Source organism: Leiobunum rupestre, chromosome 5 (assembly GCF_980474605.1).
Source record: "Leiobunum rupestre chromosome 5, qqLeiRupe1.1.hap1, whole genome shotgun sequence".
In the NCBI taxonomy this organism is placed as follows: Eukaryota; Metazoa; Arthropoda; class Arachnida; order Opiliones; family Sclerosomatidae; genus Leiobunum; species Leiobunum rupestre.
The window spans coordinates 58,523,284-58,529,283 of NC_143388.1; positions in this window are offsets into that span (position 1 = coordinate 58,523,284).

The window sequence follows — 6,000 nt, forward strand, 5'->3', positions numbered from 1 at the left end:
GCTATAAAAACTGTAAAAATGATTCGAGGTTTAGCAATAACGATTATATGGATGGGATATTTTTTCTACCTTTTCCAAAACCCAAAACAAAATTGATGTAAACAAACTAAGCCTTTGCCGAGAGTAGAGAAGTATTTTCAATCTCCACCGCTAATCGTACGTCCAATAACCACTCAGCATAGCGATATGATGTAATGCGCGCCAAATATGCGCAGGAAGCTACAGAGGTTCCTACCCGAAAGGGGGAGAATACGTTTCCTATATCTATGCTCGTGACGCGGATAGAAACATTTAATTATTTTTTATGGAAACACCTATTGATCTATTGTTAATTAAATAATAAACAAATTGGTCCTAATCTTTCATAATCAATAATTTAAATAGTCACTTCAAAACCTGTGCTACGGAGAAATTGCCGTTAGTTACATTTTCAGATTTGAAGGCACTATTAAAAACGAAAAAAAAAATAAATATAATTTATCTATTCGCCAAATAATATGACACGGAATTCCGGTAAATATGTCTTGAAAATAATCCATAAAAACCAGGGAATAACACCCAAAGCTAGATATTCTCAGCACGTCCTCTCATAGGCTAAAATATCCCTGCAAAGTGTGGTAATTTAAGGTTGTCAATGCGAATTTGACTAACGTTGAATACACATAATACAGCAATAACGATATAGAAAATGTCAAATATGATAAACCGGCTAAACACTTGGAAAAAAACGCCTTTTTGTAGCGAGCGATTTGATATTCAGCCCAGGCTCAAACTATTAATATCGAATATCTGGCCCGCGCCAAGAAATGTAACTTCGGCATATCTATAATCGGGGTAATGTTCTCCACTATACTCTCGACTATACACCTGTACAAGTGGCTTATCCCAAACGACAGCTGCATTTTGATCAAATTTCGATTTTCGTCTCGTGCTCGGCTCACCTGTTTTGCCATAAACTGTTTTCTTTCCATTTCCATCCTGCGAAATATTTCTTTTTTGAACATTTTACACGTAACACGCGATCGCCTTTATTTGATCAAGCTATTAAAAATATCAACAATTTATACTACAAAAGATGAAATTGATTCGTCTTTCGTCCCGAAGAATTTGCTATGTAAAATAAAATGAATAGAAATGTAAAATAAAGATCTTATACGTCACAAGACAGCTTTATTTAGCGTGACAAAATCTAGTAAACGCCAATTTTTAAGTTCAAGATAATGAATTATTATTTCTTATTGTAATGTAAAGGTACTTACTAATATATCTCATCAAAGATTGGGGTTGAATTTTTACCGTAGGTATAAAATTCGTAAATATACTCTAATTAAGGGCCATTAGTTTGACCACCAAATTTGTTCAACTAATCGACAGCGAATTAAACAGTGAAAGCTAGGAGCAACAAACACAACACCCCACACCAGGAGAACGCAACCCGTCAAAAGTCGTGGATTTTCTCGCGTTCATTTTTCATTGGTTAGACGCTTTAGCGCCTGCTGCCGTCGGAAGGGGAAAATTCGGAAATTGTCTTCCCCCTTTCCGTAAAACGTTCAGCGTAAAGGCTCGTCCAATGAAATTTGTACATAACACTGCATTAGCGTGTTTAAAGGCTAGCTGCGTTCTCCTTGTGTTTGTTGCTCCTAGCTGACAGGAGCCCATAGCTCTACTTGGAATGTTTATCGCGGCAGATTTTCGTCTCGATGTGGCTGACGGTTTTTACCTCTCCGAGGGGACAAAGTCCCCTAGGAGGGGTTATACAACCACCGTGTCTGTCTGTGGGTCTGTGGGTCTGTCTGTCAGGCAAAGTGTAATAACTGCGTGCGCAGTTTCTCGAGATCTCTGTGTTCGCAGTTTCTCGAAGGGTTAGCAAAACCACCGTGTGACGGTGCGCGTTAACGGATGCATTTGCGGTTTGGTTTGGATGGTGTTTTTTCGCTCACTGGTTTGGTGTATTACGTTTTTGTAATGTTTATGCGTAGGTTGTGAGTGTTGAATTTGTTGTGTTTGTGTTCTGATGGTTGTGCATGTTGAGTCTGTTGTGTTTATATGGGCGTTTTCTCTCCAACTTCTTCTTAATGACTTTGGGACGGACCGAGTGCTGAGTGTAATGCTACCTCTCAACGTCCAATGGCAGGGTTTCCACCAGTTGTACACGGTATTCGTCTTAGTATCAATTTGCGATCGCATCGGGCGGGATTTGAACCCGAGACCTCCTGCTTGACAGGCGGACGTTCTACCACAGAACCACCGACACTTATTACGCCTTACTGAAAATTAGACCTTCAGCTTTATCGGAAGCGTATTTAATAGAGTACGAAATTTTGGTTTAATTGAAATAGAATTGAAATTGAAATTATTGCATCGAAGAAATTCTAATTTAGCGTTTCTCTATTGATTAAAAACAAATGCGCCACCCAGGTTTCGAACCCAGACCATTCGGCTTGGCAGTCGAGCGCTCTACCACAGAACCACCGATAGCTGCTTAGGTTTACTGAAATTAAGACTCGCATCGTAAGCATAATAGGTAATAAAGTCTTTTTTTATTAATGAATTTATGAAGGCCTAATCTGGTTTTTTTACGAATGAAATTTTTAAGGTTAAATATTGTTTTAGCGCAGTCGCCGAGATAAAAGGGTTAAAGGGTAGACCCTGTGGGTGGTTCACTTTGTTAGTTTTTTTTTGTTATTTATTTACGGGTATTATTAACGACCTATATATAGTTGTGTTAATTCAAAGGAGATAATTTACCGTTTATTGCTTTAAGAGCTGGCGGTTAGTCAAGTGGCTCTCTGTGCTTTGTTGATGGTAAGGTGTGGATATTTGGATATCTACGATTTCTAACGCAGTCAATGATTTCCTGGGTGTGCGAGTCATTATATGATATTGGAAATTGGACGGCATTGGTCTTTTTCATGCGGTATGTGTCACAACGTCAACTGGAAGTCTACGAGTGTTGAAATAAAATGAGCGTTAAAGATGCGGCAAGTATTTCGTAAGCGAGAAAAATACAAATACCATCTGTAGATGTTTCTTTCATTAAAATTTGCTTAGTATTATATTCAACTGATAAACATGTACTGTAAAAAGGGTTAAATTCAATTGTGCATTGTTTTAGTGAGTCTAACTCGCTGTTGTAACTACTTAATTTATAATATTCTGAATAAATTAAACTCGATTGTTTCGTCTCAATTATTTAAATTAAAATTAAAATTTTATACCGGGCAGGGTTTGAACCGATAATACGTTTTTCGTAAATAACTCTGAATTGCGGAGATATCTTTGGGGGTCGTGTCGAGAAATTAATACCACTAGGGACCATACTTCCGAGGAGAGGTATATTTTGGCCTGCCAACTTGTTTTTATGTCACTATGTTAACTTAACAAACAATTACGGGAGAGGGGAGCGCGCGCAGAGGGTATTTTTTCTCTCGTAGGCGGGGCCAAAGCCGTCAGAGTGATCTTACCATAGTACGCGATACGCCAGGATAAGCATTCCAAGTAGAGGTATGGATTCCTGACAATGTGAATAGCAATGGTCGGTGCACTTTTTCGGATACCAACACCGATGGGAAGATCACTTTGTTACAGGGTGTCCTAACAATAACGATTAAAAATTTAATCATGATTTAATCATTTGTACAGCTAAAGCTACATATTTTTAATCTAATCTAATCAGGAATTAATTATATAAGGGTGTCCTTAAAATCATTGGAGTGAGCTGCACCTCGATCAACACCCAACTTTTTTCGAGTTGATCAACTATGTTTGGGTGTACATTTTGCGTGAAATATTCAACTATTTGAAATTCAACGAACGTGACTGGCGTGATAGATCTTGAAACCTTTGACCCGTCGTCTGCGTACTATATTGATCACCCTTTTCCACATTTATACACAATTTTGACAGGTAGCTATAGCGTGATAATTGTTCACGCAAGGGCTCACTATTTGGGTTTTTTATAGTCGTCTGCTATAATGATTTCTATATGAAATCTAGAAATTAGGTTTAGCCTGTCAAAATTATTTCCGTCTGCTATTTTGATAATAGAAATATTATATAGTCAAAGATTATTAAAGAAAAAGATAAAACTTTGTTAAATTTGCATATATATTTACAATTAAAAAGGCCTAGGCCTAGTGTCTGACAAGTTTCGATCAGCTTTGCCGATCAACTTCAGAGACAATGAAAATTAGAACCGTCAAAGATTACATCAAAAGAAAATTAGTCGTTAATAAAAAAAAACATGGTTGTCGAAATATTACAAAAAAAAACCTCATTAGAGGTCAAAAATTTTAAAAAAGGGTCAAATGTAAACAAATTTTCTTTTGATGTAATCTTTGACGGTTCTAATTTTCATTGTCTCTGAAGATGATCGGCAAAGCTGATCGAAACTTGTCAGACACTAGGCCTAGGCCTTTTTAATTGTAAATATATATGCAAATTTCACGAAGTTTTATCTTTTTCTTTAATAATTTTAGCTAAGCATATAGAATCGCGGCCCTTTTTAACACTTTATATAGTCAAAGGTTTCAAAAATTCCCAATCTAATCACGTTACAGAATATCCTAATTTCATTGGTTTTATTTCAAATAGTAGTATATCTCAAATAAATTGTACAAAGTTGGTGTCCAAACTAATTGGCCTTTAAAAGTTGTATAGTGTGAATGCCCCTAATTTGTCACCAATAAAATTGCATAGTCTGTACGGTACTTACGAAAGTCATCTTACTTTAAGAGACCTAACAATTTACAGTTAGTTTGAGATTATCCCTCTCGTAGGACATGGCCAGGAAAATTGAAACTCTTATTCTTAAATGGCAAACCTTCAATTTATTGCCGACAATCGCGAACGCTTTGTTAGACCCTTGAAAAGATGATTGATCAAGGCTAAACTGAAATACATTGATAAAATAAATCGTTCAGTTGGCCTATTTATATACCGTACGCGTTGCTCGTAATTCTATAGCGAATTCGATTAAGAAGCTTCGCTGATAATGTACGAAAAACAAAATTTCAAATCAGTCGAGTGTAGTGCCTTTCAAAGACGATGCTATTTCGAATAACGTTGCTAAGTCTTTGGTCCGGAATCTGCCTGGGACAAGGCGTCGAAGTAGATGACGACGTCGCTTTCCTGCCGAGACGGGTCGAGCACAGTCTCAATTTCACCTGGCCCATCGACAACATCCTCCGATTGCCACCTAGGGGAGAAATTTGGAACAACCAGAATGCCGAGTTTGTCGGAATCGGACGATCGGCGACGAAATGGCTCTTCCATCTGTCGTGTACCAAGAACAAAACTGATAACGCGCGGAAATTGTACTTGGCGCTTCGACTCGAGTCTCTGCCTAAGGGTCTGAAGTACTTCTACGGCGAAGCCCAATGCGGGATACTGGACAACAGAGGAAAATTGAAGAACGTTGTTAGAACGGGCAAGAACGCCTTGCTACCGTCTTTAAATCTAAGGTTCGATCCTTTGATATATCGCAAAAGTTTGATTAAAGATTCCGTCAATCTCATCAAAGGTCCAAATGAAACCATGACCATCAACTGCAGGATTTCCGGCTTGTTCAAACCGGAAATAGTACCTTTCAACGAGACCATCGACGGCGAGGTGGTGACCAGCCCTTACCCGTCCTTTTTAAGAGTACTGGAAGAAACGGGACAGCTAGGAAGTAACGGTGACTTTACCTTCAAACTCACGGTAGAGATCGACAATTTCGTGGAGTGGCCTTTGGTGTACCACAACGGCAACATTACCTTCCACGAACTGTCATCGACCACCTCTACGACCGGATTCGTCTACCAGATTCGGTCGTACAACCCGAACAACAGTCGATATCCTTTATATCTTTGGTTGGAATCTGTCCCCGAAAGAAGGAGCAAATTCAAAGGGTCGGTGGTTTGCGGACTGATGGATGTGGACTCGAAGAAGGTCAGCGGAGAAACGTCGATTTTGGACGACACAGAGACGTCTACTTCCGGTTTCAGCAACTCCTTTTTC